The 17735-nt window shown below is 34.9% G+C and overlaps 1 protein-coding gene across 2 annotated transcripts in view; it reads left to right on the top strand.

Annotated features, from left to right (window-relative positions):
• LOC109835641 (alliin lyase-like) overlaps window positions 1-17735 on the top strand; it is a 29616-nt gene that overhangs the window by 2273 nt on the left and 9608 nt on the right. The gene's annotated exons all lie outside the window — the stretch shown is intronic.

Genomic DNA, 17735 nt, shown 5'->3' on the forward strand with positions numbered 1-17735 from the left:
CCAATCGTGACTAGGACTGTTTTAGCCTTGTTACGACATACGACAGAGCTAGCTCGTGGGGAATACTGTGTAGACGGAGGAGAGGATATAAATACTGTTTATAGCTATATCTTCTTCTTCATTCACATGTATATCAAAAAGAAAAGGAAAAACAATAAAAAAGTAAAGACAGAAGCAAAAGAATATACAACAGAAGCTAATACAAAAATGAAGAACTTTAAAGCAAACTAAGTAGTAGTCTTAACAAGAGGCACACTTACATACTTATAAATTTTTCGTGATATTACTCTTTGTTATGGTAATTTACCATCTACAGATGAAGATATCGAAAGGTTGTTTGCATAGGCTTAAAAAAGCCATGGTCCAAACTAGCTTAGAGGCCCAAAAGCCCAGCCAAGGGTAATTCTATCGGCCAGCCAAGCAGACAAGTTATTTTTGACCAAGGGTCATCATTACCGACTCGAAGTGCGGGATCAGTCGGTCCCTCGTAATTAAGATGACTCCTCGAGCAGACGTCTCGACCATACACTCGACCCGAATCTCACTCAGCTGTTGGGTCGGGAAATCACGAAGACAACTCACGAATCGATCCGCCTCTACTAAGGGGATGAGATCCAAGTAAGCTCGCTTCAGATGTCAATCGGCACTACAGCATTTGATCAGTCCCATCAAGATCTCCGCATAAGCCGCTTATTCTACTCACAAGTCATTTCCCAGGGATCACCATGATGCTCCCCTAGCCTCGAATAACTTCCCTTCCAATCACCAGTCACCATCTGAAGGGGGAATGATGACCAAGCAGCTGGCCTATCCTTTGCCCTACCTTATCTGTCAAATCCAGGATATTGAGAAGACATTTCTCTCCTGTATTCGAATGACTTTCCTTCCAATAGCCAGCCGACATCTGGAAGGAGAAGGATGACTCAGCAGCCTGCATGCTCACCTCTCAACCACCTCATGTGCATAGTCAAAGCCAAAGGGTCAAACTCTCAGAGGCGATGGACTATAAAAGGAGGGAAAGAAGGTAAAAGAGGGAGGATTTTTTCTGCTACTTCTTCACAAAAGCTCTGAATTTACCTTTGCTAAAAGGAACTAATAACTCCCATAGAGTACCCTCTAAGGACCTCAATGGCCCAGGGACTCTCCCTCAAACCCCACTCAAGCTTACTAGCTGACTTGACGGTCGGAGGTACCACGGGGGAAATGAGCCCCGCCCTCCCACGGGTTTCTTCTTGTTTGTGCAGAAGGATCAGGAATTCCAGTCTAAGGATCAGATATAAAATCGGAGAAGGAGTCGGCCCCATCTCTCATCCTCTCCCTATTCGCCGCTAGCGCAAAGACCAGAACCGCAACCCCCTCGACTGTGTGATATCAGACATCAACACTCTTTATATCCCACATATAGATGTTGGACTTGTCTGTGAATTGAGAATCTCAAGAGAACCACCATTCTTTTACAATCCAATGTAGTTTAAAGGTCTGCTTGCCATTATCAAGACTGTCATCTTCTTATCTCTAATAAGTTTGTCACATCTTCAATTTAATATTACAGCTACTTTACATGAACAAAGCGGTTTTGAATATTTTCCAAACTTACAAATTTAGAAAATTTCTACAATCACTGGTCTTCATACTCATAAATGGTTTCATGAAGAAAGCTACGATTTAGGGTTGGATCACTTTCAAAGCACCATCTGGTTCTATAAAAAAAACTTGAGTATTTACTTGAAGATTATTCCTGTTATATGACCGATGGACTTCGAATTATCTGCACTAACAGTAATATGGGCAAAACTTCTCAGCAAAGAGAAGCCAAAACAGTCATTGATCAATGGATGACTAATCCATCAATTGGCCCAGAAACTAGAGAAGCTTATGATGTTTTCATAGCAGCAAAACATTACCAAGAGAGCGTCTTCAGTCAAGAAGGAGAATTCCACTCTTCGAATGATATATCTATCGACAATGATCTGGCAGAGGAAATAACTCATACACGGGACAATATGTGATATGTCATTAACTTGTTATAAATCCTGCATATGATTAATCTCAATAACTTAAACACCTAGTTAATCAACTCTTATCAATATCTTTTTATAGTTTAAAATAATTAACTTTTATGTAAATTTTATTCACAACTAAAAGCAGCAACTGCAGAAGAAATGACAGCAGATATGTCTACACACAGTATGCTACTTTGGATTACCCTCTTTGGATACTTAAGCATGAAGTTACTTTTGTCAAAAGGCTACTCTACCCCCTAACCTATAGTAGGTTTTGACAAACTTGCTCACGTGGGACCCACAAGTTATGAATGCATCTTAGAATAGGATCTCTAAACCTTTATAAAAGGGGAAAAGCTTATGAAGTGAGGGGAGGCTTTTTAGAGAGTGAAGTTTGAGATCCTCTTAAGAATTCCTCTTGTTCTCTCTTTTAGTTTCTTAGTTTGAAATTTGAGTTTGAGTTTGAGTGAGGTTTGCTTTCATTTTTTTTTGAGTGTTAGTAAGATAAGTATGTACTAGTACTACTACTCCGGGGCTGAACAGTTCATCACCCAGCTCCTAGTTTGTAAGCTTTTAAGTTTACTTTCTGTCAAGTATGTAAGTGTGTCTCTTGTTAATACTACTACTTAGTTTGCTTTAAAGTTCTTCATTTTTGTATTAGCTTCTTTTCTTTTGCTTCTGTCTAACTGTTTTACAGTTTTCCTTTTCTTTTTGATATACATGTGAACGAAGAAGAAGATATAGCTATAAACAATATCCATATCCTCTCTTCCATCTACACAGCATTTCCCACGAGCTAGCTCTATCGTATCAAGGCTAAAATTGTCCCGATCACGATATATATAATTATATATATATATATATAATATATATATATATATATATATATATTATATATATATATATATATAATATATATATACATAATATATATATACTATATATATATATATATATATACACACACACACACACACAGTCACACAACACACGACACACACACACACACACACACACACACACACACACACACACACACCACACGAACACACACATACACACACATAACACCCTACATATGTATATTATACACAATACAAATGTATATATATATATATATATATATATATATATATATATATATATATATATATATTATATATATATATATATATATATATATATACACACACACACATACATATGTATATGTATACATATATATATGTATGTGTGTGTCTGTTGATGGCTACGACCAAACAGTCAATCAGATCTGGGCTGTGATCGGTTCTAATCCGAAACTAGCTCGGTCCCCTTGGGTCCTCATCGGGATGGGTTAGGAGAGAGTGATGAAGGAGTCGCTTCCTTTTCTGACTTCTGGTTCTTGAAGGGGGGCTTGATGTCCACGCTGCACAAACAAGAAGAATCCGTGAGAGGGCGTGGAACGGTTCCCCCGTGGTTCCTTCGATGGTCAAATTAGTGAAACTCGAGTGGGAAAGGGGAAGGTCAAGAACCGAGGTGGTTCTTGAAGTGGCAATGTGCATGCCCAGAGGATCTACGTGAGCTCCTCTGTGTAGACGAAGAACTATGGGTTCTTTCTCTTTTTTTTAGAGAGAGAGCTTTTTTCTTAGACCTTGCCCCCCATGAGAGGTTAGGAGTCTACCTGTATATATCTCTATTGTCGGTATCATTAGGTTACCTCTAGCCCTGTATAGGGAGGCGGTGATGAAGTGTGGGCTAAGAGCCGAGTCATCCCTCGCTTTACAGGTGTCGGCTGACGACTGGAGGGTAAGTCACTTCGGTACGAGAGAGGGTGTCTCCGCATTTTCGAGAAGTGATTGAGAGCATGGCAGAAGGCACACTGGCACGCTGAGTCATCCCTCGCTTTACAGGTGTCGGCTGTGTAGGATCTGATCTAATACACACTAAAACACTAGGAGGGGGAGGGGGTGAATAGTGTTCTTTTAAAGAGTTTGCAAGATGTGTTATAAATTGCAAGAAAGAATGGCAACAATCTCAGAAAATGAACATCACAAACACAAACATGTATACTAGTTACACCTCCCCGGTGTACATCCAGTCCCCAAGCAAATCCCGCTTGAGATTTTCACTATGATTTTGAAACCTTACAAAATCAAAAGAAAACCTGACCAATTTGTAAGACCATGCAAATTGCAACCCCAACTAACAAGACCATGCTAATTGCACACCGATCTCTAGACCGAGAGATCAACCCTCTCAAAACCGAGAGAAACCTTCCTTGTAGAAAGAATACAAATCCAATCCTATAAGCCATAATGTGGATGTGAACATGTAACAGTGGCTTATGAATATTTTTGACTCTCTGAATATTACCTAAATAATCTCTAAGAATGATGGGAACAAAGGCAATATCTTGAAACTCTCTTTTTTTGAAACTTGGAACTAAAAACTGGAAACTTGAGAGTTAATTTGCATAATATATAAATCTTGCAAGTGCAAAATGATGGATATTGTTTTCTGACATTTTTACCTATTTATAGCCATTGAAAAGATAAGTTTTCAAACCCTAAAAATATACACAAACGGCTATAAACAGTCAAGTATTCAAATCTCAAACAGTCGGAAAAACTATCTATGTAGTCGACTATAACTCTTAGTAATCGACTACTCTGAGTTCAAACAGACTTTGTGTAGTCAAATTATTTCTTAGTAGTCGACTACTTAGGTCATTAGTCGACTACACTGTAAACGATAAAAAGTATAGAATTCTGATTCAAAGTTGATTAGTCGACTACAAATCTAATTAGTCGACTAATACGAAATGACACATAAACTGATATTCTGTCTAAGTCTTGAGTAGTCGACTACTAACGCCATTAGTCAACTACACTATAAAATGACAGAATCTGGAAATATTATCTAAGGCTTGAGTAGTCGACTACTAATGCTATTAGTCGAATACTAAGGTATAGATATGAGATATCTGATATGTTTTAAGACTCATTCAATATCTATAACCTCTAATGGTTAATATAGGGGATTTCTATTGTGAACCACACACTAAGCATGTGTTAGTGTGTTCTAAACACTATGTGTGTGTATGCGTGTGAGTGATCAAGGTTTGTACAAATTTCTAAGCAAAGAAAATGTAAAATTACATTTTGATATATCTTCTTCTTTGCTTCATGTTGCATTGAACTCATCTTATATCTTGAGTATCTCTTTGAATATCATTATTGAGTTTGTTTTTGATATTTCAAAATAAATGTTAGCACATAATACACATAAAATATAATATTTGTTATCATCAAAACAAACCTATCTTGGGGTCAAGATTCCCAACTGGCTAACAACTGGAGGGAAAATCACTTCGGCACGGGAGGGTGTCTCCATATTTTTCAAGAAGAGATTGAGAGCGTGGAAGAAGGCATGCTGGCATGCTGAGTCATCCCTTACTTTACAGGTGTCGGCTGGCGACTGGAGGGGAAATCACTTTGGTACGGGAGAGGGTGTCTCCGTATTTTTCGGGAAGTGGTTGAGAGCGTGATAGAAGACACGTGGGTAGCTGACAAGTCATGGAGACCATCAAGCCAAAATCTAGATAAGGCTTGTCCGAGGTGCACTGGGATGCTGACATATGCTCTGGGGGAGAGGCTTGAGGTATGGGTTGATTCCTTAACTTAACTGACAACAGGGAATGTCCATCAAGTCGTCTCCGTTAGTTACCAAGTGAGTGGTCGAGTGCCCTAGGTGAGTCATCCTTAACGATAGGGTCGACTGATCCCGCCTTTCGTGTCGTCATGAAAGAATATCAACTTAATGAGTCAGCGGGGTCAAGGCCTCTGTTGGGCTTGGGCCACTTAAGTTGGTTAAGGACATTTTGCCAGAACTCTTATTATATCATTTTGCAAATACTCGTATCTTAGGTGAGTGAATACCATAACAGTGTCTACACACACACACACACACACAAACACACACACGTACATACATATATATACACATATATTTGTGTATATACAAATATACATATATATATAATAGTAAATAAAAAGATAATATTACTTACAGTTTGAAGCCCGCTATTTCTAATAAGACTTTTGGTTCCTCCAGTTTATTTCATCAGTTTTTTTGTTGCAAAGCCTTAGGTCGTCTAACCTTTACAAAAGTTGTTGCTTCTAGAGTCGATGTTGAAACTCCAGTAAGATTTAGTGGTTCTGTTGAAGGATAAAGAGATTTGATTGATAAACCAGTACTTGATTTCCATTGTTTATAATGTTCTTCAAGACGCTGATTCTCTTTTCTTCCTTTTGAATATAAGATTTTAAGAACCAAGGAACGAAAAGTTCTATCTTCTGATTTTTATCAAGTGTTTTATAATAGCTTGATTTAAACATTTGTTGTTCTTTATTAGAGAAACTCTTAAAAACCATTCTCTAAATGATTTGTGATCTTTGCATTGGAATTCTATATTAAGAAGTCCTCGTAATTCATTGTTGGGTGTAAAATCCATAAAAATAGTTATTACATTTGGAAGCTCATTTCAGAGCTTACGGGAGAAAGTTTTTCTTTCTCTTTATAGATTGGATGAGGTATATTATTATGGGATATATTAATCCCTCTTACCACGCTAATTCTATGAGAATCAGATCTAGAGATGGATCTTCTAGATGAACTAGTAGCATCAGACAATTTAATCGTTCTAGAAGGGTTCAAGACTACTTCAACTTCATCATCGGTTGTCTGAATGATTTGCTCAATTTCTTGATTTACAATTGGCTAAGGTTGAATAGTGTTGGGAAGAATCCAGTTATATGGAAAGTTTACTTTGGTCCATTTAATTTGTCTGTTTACAGTGATATGAGACGAAAGTAAATTAATCTCTACTAAGACTGTCTTTCCAGGCTTTGTAGCACTTTAGCTTTAGGTGCTAACGTGCTTAAAGCTTTGTAATGTATGCGGTATATAATCGCAATAGTTTCTGATCCAGGTAAGAATTCATATCTATGAGTCTTAATGTTAAGGCTCATAGTTTCTAAGATATTAGGATCTATTAGAGATAAACTCAAATATGGGTATACATTAAAGTATACTGATCCGTTACATAGACTAGTTTCCATGATGCCCATCAAAGATTGTGTCCAGCTCAGACATCTTGCACCACGTAAAAAGGATAGTAACAATGTGTTAAGTCCTTGTAAGGTCAAGGGTCTAAATGCCACTTGAATTAACCCAATATAGACATACTTGTATCGCTCCATATAAGGCTCAATATCTTCAGGACTAAGCAATTTAATAGTTTGCTCATTCTGATCTACTGTTGTGGTTCTTTCTAAAGTCTTGATTGCTATCAAAGACTTATAATCAAAGAACCCAATTTTATAGATGTCTTTATTAGGGACATCTGGAATAGACCACTTATTAAGTGATTCAAGCTCAGACGGATATTCCATCAACCTAGCAGTCTTAACTTTCTTGCTCGTATTACGAGTCATCTTAGAAGATAAGGTAGAGATTAACTCTGACATTAGGGGTTTCTTATAGATTAATGTTCGGGTGGAAAGTTGATTTCATTAATGAGTCCATTACAACTTCAAGCGTTTACAATAAACTCAAACAAATAGCCTTTTTATAAGACTTTAAATCAAAAAAAATTACAACTTTCGTCAAACTACACACAATAGTAGTTCTAACTCCTACTGCTTGTGCGGGATCATTGCCAGTGTCGGGGTTTATCCGTGGACCACCTACGGATCAGATCCGGTTAGCAGAAGATTAATAATCAATGCTCTTACTTCACGAAAGAAGTAATCACAGCAGCGATAATCTCGACCAAACGAGATTACGGCTCTTCTCGAGATTAAGACTAAGCTTAAATCCGGAGGAATAAGAGGACAACAAGTCTCAGATCTCTCGAACTCTTTTTTTGTTGAGGAACTCTGCTAAGATCTGCTAACTCTTCTGAAATTCGTGCTCCACTCTCTAATTTGACAGCACTTCGCCCTCTTGATTTCCAGATCTGTAAAATGGAGGCCTTAGGCTCATATTTATAGGGCTTCGGACGCGGGTATTTGGATGAGAATGAGCGATTTGGCCTTATCTTCAGTTAATAACGGTCTAACCACGTTTGTGGATGATACCAAGTCAGTTGAAAACCCCTGGAACAGATAAATCCTGCTAAAATCGCTTTAAAACTGTCGAAAACACGTTTGGGAGTCAAATCTACGCGACAGGCACCGGTGACCCGCGTGGGCGCGGGTCACTTGTGAGTGATCCGCGCCATCGCAGGTCACTTGTAAGTGACCCGCGCCACCGCGGGTCACTCACGGGTGACTCGCGTGAGCGCAGGTCACTTGTGAGTGACCCGTGTGAGCGTGGTTTCTGAGGCTCTTTCGCTCTCTTTTCGCCTTTCGGTGATTCCTGACTTTCCCGGACCTGTATCTTCCACCATTCTGCGTATTTGGTCGACTCATTGATTCGTACGCTTCATTGAGGGACTGACCAACGAATACGTCGGTCACTTGGGCTGCTTGACAAACGTGTTTGGTCACTTGTGGTTGATCGACATGCACGAGTTGATTGGCGTGCGCGTGTTAACCGATGCGTGCGAGCTGATTGGCGCGTGCGTGTTGACCGATGCGTGCGAGCTGATTGACGCGCGCGTGTTGACCGACGCGCGCGAGCTGATTGACACGCGCGTGTTGACCGATGCGTGCGAGCTGATTAACGTGCTCAAGCTGATTGACGCACGCATGTTGACCGGTGCGCGCGAGCTGATTGACGCGCGCGTGTTGACCGACGTGCGCGTGAGCCAATTGGGTAATCCTTCTTGACGCGTCAACTCTTCGTTGCGTGCGGGCTCTCATAGGCAATTTTAGATGCCTACAATTAAATTATGTAAAATCTAACAACTAAGGATTTATAATTAAAAATTTTCTTTTTTCTTTTTTAAAGATAAAACAAAACTCATGATAGCATGTCTTTCAACAATTTATACTACCCTACACACCATCACGACTTCAAAGGGAAACATTACGCTACGCGACTTGAGTGACCTCCCACTACCATTCTTTTTATATTATCAACAAAAAAGAATAAAGAATATATTTCAATTACAAATTCCTACTTATCAGATCTACATAATTATATTCGCAAGAAAAAGCTTAGCCAATCATGGCTCTGATACCAATAAATTTAAGTAAATAAAAAGATAAAAATATAATATTACTTAATAATTTAAAGTAAATAAAAAGATAAAAAGATAATATTACTTACAATTTGAAGCCCGCTATTTCTAATAAGACTTCTGGTTCCAATAATTTAAAGTAAATAAAAAGATAATATTAATTAATAATTTAAAGTAAATAAAAAGATAAAAAGATAATATTACTTACAGTTTGAAGCCCGCTATTTCTAATAAGACTTCTGGTTCCTCCAGTTTATTTCATCAACTTTTTTGTTACAAAGCCTTAGGTCGGCTAACCTTTATAAAGAGGAAGAAGTAGAAGAAAAAAAAAGAAGGCAAAGTATCAGGTAGAGAGTGAAGCTCTTTTCCCTTAACTTCGAAAAAATCTAAGATTGAAAAATGAACACCCCAAACTATGAAGTCTTCTTCCTTATTTATGGCTGAGAAAGGAATCTTATTATTGATTGCTTTTGGACAACTGGTTGAAGAAGAGTAAAAGTAAACGCATTATTGCTGACGCTTTTCTTCTCGTGCGCATTAACTTTTGGCGCCTTTTATTTGTGGAATCTTACGTCGTTGCATGCGTTACTTAGCACTAAGAGCAGCTCCCCGAGGCCCAGCTCAAAGAAAAGGATAAGGTGTCTGGTACAATTTGGGCCCCATCGCGCACCAAATTACTTTTCTTTGATCTTATCTTTAAGGTGGCAACTTGGCTATTTCTAATTAATATAATTGGAAAGTAAAGTATAACTTGTTAGAGAAGTAAAGATATAACTTTAGTAAAGAAGTCAGTATGATTGTAGGTAAGTGATAGTTTATAATTGTTCAATACCTTTATCCTTAACATTTGTGGGAACTCCCATGGCTGCTTCCTACATTTCTTCTGTCGTTTTCAAATAAGGATCATGTGCGTCTGGTAGGAATATATCTATCCCTTGAATACTTTGTGTGGATTTTGTTGACATAGTATCACTATTGTCAAATACCTCGAAGAATTATTTTTTTCATATGCACAATGCATTTTACTGAATTTCAGCCTCTGTAGGTTGAGGGTATTTTCTCTTTATTGTTTTTACTAGTTTGACCATAGGGTTTTCATTTTGAATTTCCTGGATTAAAGTATTATCAAGGATTTTATTATTCCTCTTAATAATATCTTCCATCTGTTTCACCTTGTCTTTGACGTTAATACTCGTCCACCATCTGCTGTTATATCTTCTTTGAAGAGAAGGTAGGTGAAGTTCATCCCATGCAGCTTCTAAGGACCAATTCCAGATCCATAGGATTTCTACCTCAGCGAAGAAATATGATGAGCATAAACCTTCGAGAATTTGATTCTCGCCCATCTTTTGGATGATTGGGTGAGAGTCAACCCAAGAGGTATATAACTTTGATATGGGTTCAGGTACTATATTAAGGTTTGTACCATATTGACCACCAATAATAGAACCAGGTAGCCTTTATAAATGGCTTCTAGATATAACTTAATTAGCCATGTATGTTTGTTCCTAGGATTTTGGTAGAGGAACAGTTGATAAAAGGCTGATGTGTAATCCTAGTAATTGAAATTATAAATTTCTTACTTGGAGTTTTAACTAGGAGAAATTCCTCATTAGTACTCAATGCCCAGTCTCTGTGAAGTATGACTTCTTTGATTACACATTACTGAAGTTCGGAGGAATAGTATGATTTTCATTACTCCAAAAATGTGTGATTTCTATACATCTTTGGATGAGTATTATCTTCATCCATGCTCTAGGTTTAACAGACAATGTAGGGTAGTACGTTGAATCTAAGTATTTTTGTCCTAGTTTGTCGAAATCTTTCATAAGAGGAACATCCTCTTGTTCTATATGAAGAACAGTGTCAGAGATGGTTTTAGTATACCACTCTACATCTTTCTTGACTATGGCAGAGAATGGTTCAGGTATATTCTCCTTTGCAATTAAGTCTTCTATCCCTTTAGAAGATGATGATGATGGGACATTAGTATTTTCCTTCTTGGAGATAGATCTCCATGAGTTTGGGTGAGTCGAAGTATAACTCCTTCCACTGTTGTTGACTCCATTCCTTCCTCCTCCCCTTTGGGAGGAGTTATTGCGGCGCATGGGTACCCTGTAAAATTTCACGTGTTAGAAAATTAGGCAAATGATTATATTGTCCATGTATATAATCAATTAGAAATTGATACATTACTAGTTCGGCTTGCCATCTGGCAAAAAATTTGCTTAGAAACAAGATTTTTAACATATTTTTCTAAGTCTGTCTTAACAGAACTGCAATCTATTTTTAATAGAAATTGCTGATTGAGAATATCATCTTGAATTTGTAAAAATATTTTACAATAGCTAACATTTCCTTTTTAATTATGGTGTAATTAAACTGGACTGAATCCTATTTACCAGAGGTAAATCTAACTAGTTGCTCTTTGTTAGTAATGGGATCAACTTGTTTGAGGATATCTCCATCACTAATATTTAACGCATTAGTTTCAACAATTTTAAACCAATGTGTATTAGCTAGATGTGCACATGATAGCCTTTTAACATTTAATTTAATTTTACGGACAGCAGCAGTGTGTTGATTTGTCCAAGGAGAAGCATTCTTTCTCAATCTGCTATATAAAATGATAGTGTCATGTGCAAGATTATGATAATAATCTGCTACATAATTCAATGCACCAAGAAACCTTTGTAATTTTTTTGTGTCAGTGATTATGTCTAGAAACTTAGAGGCAAACTCAATGCTTCAGTTAATAGGAATTATAGTTCCTTTGTGAATATTATGACCCAATAATCTAATCTGAGTCGGGAATAATTTTATTTTTGGGGCTGATATAGCCAACCCATTTTATATTTCTAAATTACGAAATTTCTAAATGTTTAACATGTTGATCAAATGTCTAAGAAAATACCAGAATATCATCTATGTATGACAAGATGAAATCAGTGTGGGGAATGAGTATTTCATGATATTCTGAAATTTTGAAGGGGCGTTCTTAAGTTCGAATAGCGTTACATTCCATTCAAAGTGTCCGAATGAAATAACAAATGTAGCTTTATAACGATCCTTTTCTTCTATTTGTATCTGGTAATATCCTGACTTAAGATCAAATTTAGAAAAAAAATTTGCATTGTTAATGCGATTTAATAAATCTCTTTTGTTTGGAATAGGATATCTAATCCATTTTAAAACCGTATTTAAGGGTTTGTAATTTATAACAAGACGAGAAATTCCTCTCTCTTATTCTGCATGGTTATTAACATAGAAAGCTGTGCAGCTCTAAGGAGAATATGATTTCCTTATAAGTTTCTTTTCAAGTAAGGAAGTTATTTCTTTTTCACAGAGATCAAGATATCCTCGATTCATTTGGCATGGCCTCGATTTGGTAGGAATGTCTTTTTCTTTGAAGTTGTCTTCGTAAGGTAGAGAAACAATATGTTGTTTTTTTATCCCGGAAGGCATTAGGGATATTACTATAGATTGTTTTATTAAAACGATCTTCTATTTAGGTTATTAATTCTTTCTATTTTTTATTTACTTTAAATTATTACGTAATATTATCTTTTTATCATTTTATATACTTTAAATTATTAGTATCAGAGTCATAATTGGCTAATTTTTTTCTTGTGGAGAAAATTATGTAGATCTGATAAGTAGGAATTTGTAATTGAAATATATTCTTTATTCTTTTTTATTGATAATATAAAAAGAATGGTAGTGGGATGTCACTCAAGTCGCATAGCGTAATGCTTCCCTTTGAAACCGTGAAGGCGTGTGGGATAGTATAAATCGTTGACAGACGTGCTATCATGAGTTTTGTTTTATCTTTGAAAAAGGAAAAAGAATAAAAATTTCAATTATAAATCCTTACTTGTTAGATTTTACATAATTTAATCCGTAAGAAATCCATAATGTCGGAGTTAATCTCTACCTCTTCTTCTAAGATGACTCAGAATACGAGCAAGAAATTTAAGAATGCTAGGTTGACGGAATATTCATCTGAGCTCGAATCACTTAATAAATGGTCTATTCCAAATCTCCCTAATAAAGACATCTATAAAATTGAGTTCTTTGATTATAAGTCTTTGATAGCAATCAAGACTTTAGAAAGAACCACAACATTAGATCCGAATGAGCAAATATTAAATTGCTTAGTCCTGAAGATATTGAGCCTTATATTGAGCAATACAAGTATATCCATATTGGGTTAATTCAAGTAACATTTAGCCTCTTGACCTTACAAGGACTTAACGCATAGTTACTATCTTGTTTACGTAGTGCAAGATGTTTGAGCTGGACATAATCTTTGATGGGCATCATGGAAACTAGTCTATGTAACGGACCAGTATACTTTAATGTATACCTGAATCTGAGTTTATCTCTAACAGGTCCTAATATCTTAGAAGCTATGAGTCTTAACAATAAGACTCATTGACATGAATTCTTACCTGGATCAGAAACTATTGCGATTATATACCGCATACATAACAAAGCTTTAAGCATGTTAGCACCTAAAGTTAAAGTGCATACAAAACCTGGAAAGACAGTCTTAGTAGAGACTAATTTACTTTCGTCTCATATCACTGTAAACAGATAAATTAAATGGACCGAAGTAAACTTTCCTGATAGCTAGATTCTACCCAACGCTATTCAACCTCAGCCAATTGTAAATCAAGAAATTGATGAAATCATTCAGACGGATGATGGTGAAGTTGAAGTAGTCTTCAACCCTTCTAGAACGATTAAATTGTCTGATGTTACTAGTTCATCTATATATATATGGGTGTGTGTGTGTACACACACATATCTGTGTGTGTGTGTACACATATATACACATATATATGTATATGTATATGTACACAAACACACACACACACACACACATATGTGTGTGTGTGTGCATATATATGTGTGTATATATATGTACACGTGTATGTGTGCGTGCGTGCGCACACACATTTATATGTGTATATATATGCGCGCGCGCGCACACTCGCGCGCGCGCGCACATATTATTCTTTTATTAATATATAATATATATATATTATATATATATTTATTTATATATATATATATATATATATATATTATTATATATAGTTATATACTATATATATATATATAGTATATAATTATATATATATATATATATATATATATAGACAACACACATACATATTCACAAAATTGAAAAAAAAAAAATAAAAAAGAAGATAAACAAACAAACAAATAAAAGATATAAATATATAAGAAAAGTATAAAAAAAATAAAAATATAAAATATATATATATATTATATTTAATATAATATTATAATATAATAATTAAAAATAATATATAAATAATAATATAATTTATATTATAACTATATTATATATACTATATATAAATATACATACTATATATATTACATTTATATATATATATATACAGTATATATATATATTATTACTATAATATATATATATATACATATTTATATTTATATATATATATATATATATATATATATATTATATAATAAATATATATATATATATATAATATAGTATATATTATATATATGAGGAATATGGATATGGCTTGGTAGTGAGTGATATATTGATCCTCCACTCATCAATGGGGGGACCACATTCACATGGGGTTGAATGTGGTCCCCCAATTGAATGAGTGGATAGAATGAGAACCTCACTACCAAGCACAAAATTTGTGTTGGTACCAAGCAATACTCATCCTCTCCTCTCTCTCTTCTCTTCTCTCTTCGGCTCTTGTATATATATATATTAGCTATAGTCGCGATATATACTGCGAGGTATAATATTAGCCCTCTAGATTATATTATTATATAGTATTATATATATAAGTGAATTAGGTGGCACCCTAGGCTCCCACCTAAAGGACGCAAGCCTAGAGTCACATCATTTCCTTGGTTTATTGCGATCCGCTCAGTAAACTTGAATCTACACGATTCTTAAACCCAAACACTACTAATTTTGTGGTGAACCCGTCGTGTTTTTGTACCCTCTTTCATCCACTCGGCTTACAAGTTAACGATTTTGAATGAATAGAACTTTTACACGGATTCACGAATGATCAAAACACAACGGTCGTTCATCCAAACATTTAGGTGTGTTTGGGTTTAAAACGTGTAAGATAAAGTTTAACGGAGCGGATCGTAAAAAAATTAGGAAATAATGGATTTAGGCCGCGTCCTTAGGTGGAGCCTTCTAGGGTTGTACCTTTAGATTCACTTTATAAATATATATATATATATATATATTAGAGAGAGAGAGAGAGAGAGAGAGAGAGAGAAATGGAGAAACTTGGTACCGTTCTTTCATTGAACTGGTACCAAGTTGCTCCATATTTCTCATACTATAATATATATATATATATATATATATATTATATATATATATATATATATATATATATATATATATATATATATATATATATATATATATTATATATGAGATTAATGGTATCGCTTCGTCATAAGAGGGGATTTCCTCCGATGACGCGTCTAAAATCACCTGATTGAGCGACATTGTGGATGATCGTCCGTTGAACTTGAATCTCATTTCTTAAAACCCTAACAACACCCAAGTTTGGGGTGAACCGTCGTGTGACCCTTCATCCACTCGTATCAATTTAACGGGTTGAATGAATAGAACTTTTACATGGCTCGCGATGAGGGTCTCAAACGACGACGGATTCACCCCAAACTTGGTGGTGTTAGGTAAAAGAACAACCGACGATAATCATCCATAATGTGCTAATCAGGTTTTAGAGGCGTCAAAGGAGGAAATCCCTCTCTATGACATATGATACCCATTAATCTCTCTCTCTCTCTCATATATAAATATATATATATTATATATATATATATATATATATATATATATATATATATATAATATATATTCCCCAAACACTATATACACCACACATACATACTTCCCCAAATATATATAATATATATAATATATTATATATATATATATATATATATATATTATATTATTCCCCAAGACTGAGGTAGAGGAGTAGAGGAGGTAAAAGATTTTGGACCATCATGATATGAATTCCAATGGCTAAGAAATATATTCCCCTCTCATTCCATTACTAAAACATGGTACTACATATATATAATATATATATATAGAGAGAGAGAGAGAGAGAGAGAGAGAGAAATGGAGAAACTTGGTACCAAGTTCTTTCATTGAACTTGGTCCAAGTTTCTCCATATTTCTCATATATATATATATATATATATATATATATAATATATAATATATATATATATATAATATATATATATATATATATATATATATATATATATATATATGAGATTAATGTGTATCCTTGTCATAGGAGGGGATTTCCTCCTATGACGCCTCTAAAATCACATGATTGAGCGACATTGTGGATATCCGCTCCGTTGAACTTGATCTACATATCTAAAACCTAAAACACCAATTTTGGGGTGAACCGCGTGCGTTTGACCCTCATCCACTCGTATCAATTTTAACGGGTAATGAATATAACTTTTCACATGCTCGATGGAGGGTCAAACGACGACGGATTCACCCCAAACTTGGTGTGTTAGGTTTTAGAATATGTAGATCAAGTTACGGGAACGGATCACCTAATGTCGCTAATCATGTGATTTTAGAGGCCGTCAAGAGGAAATCCCCCTATGACAAGGATACCCATAATCTCTCTCTCTCTCTCTCTAATATATATATATATAATATATAATATATATATTATATAATATATATATATATATATATAATATATATATATATATTCCCCAAACATATACACACACACATACATATTCCCAACTATATATATATAATATATATATATATATATATATATATATATATATATATATATATATTCCCCAAACTGAGTGAACGGAGTAGAGGAGGTAAAAGATTTTGGACCATCATGATATGAATCCAATGGCTAAGAAAAATTCCCCTCCATTCCATTACTAAAAAACATGTTACTACAAATCCCCCCATTCATTTCCCTTCTCTAGCCTTATTTGCCCTTCCCTTGTTTTCCTTTCCTTACATTAGTAAACTTGGAAACATAGTGTTATATAGTTTTCTTTGGTTTAAGAAACGAAAACCACAATTAAAGTTTCAACGATCATCTAATTTCACACAAGACAAATCTGACTTAAACTTAACTAAGAATAAACCTTAAACATATGTTAACAAAATAAAATTTACCAAAAAAATTATTCTATTGATCCCAATTTGCAAATATATTATTTTTACCTTTTTGTTCCCAATCAACAATTTGAAGAGTAATTACCCACCGTGGATGATCTAGACGACTGGGAGGTTCTAATATGACTTCCAAAGTCTTATGTTCGATTCTACGTAGGATTATCAAAAAAAAATTTGAAGTGTAATTAAAAAAAAACTATTATTTTGGCTATACAAATAATAATAATAATAATAATAATAAATCTTAATTTGTTTAATCAATAATAATAAGATGTGAGATGGAATTATACACATTCTCAAGTTTTAC

The sequence above is a fragment of the Asparagus officinalis genome, chromosome 3 (genome assembly GCF_001876935.1).
Source record: "Asparagus officinalis chromosome 3, Aspof.V1, whole genome shotgun sequence".
Classification (NCBI taxonomy): Eukaryota; Viridiplantae; Streptophyta; class Magnoliopsida; order Asparagales; family Asparagaceae; genus Asparagus; species Asparagus officinalis.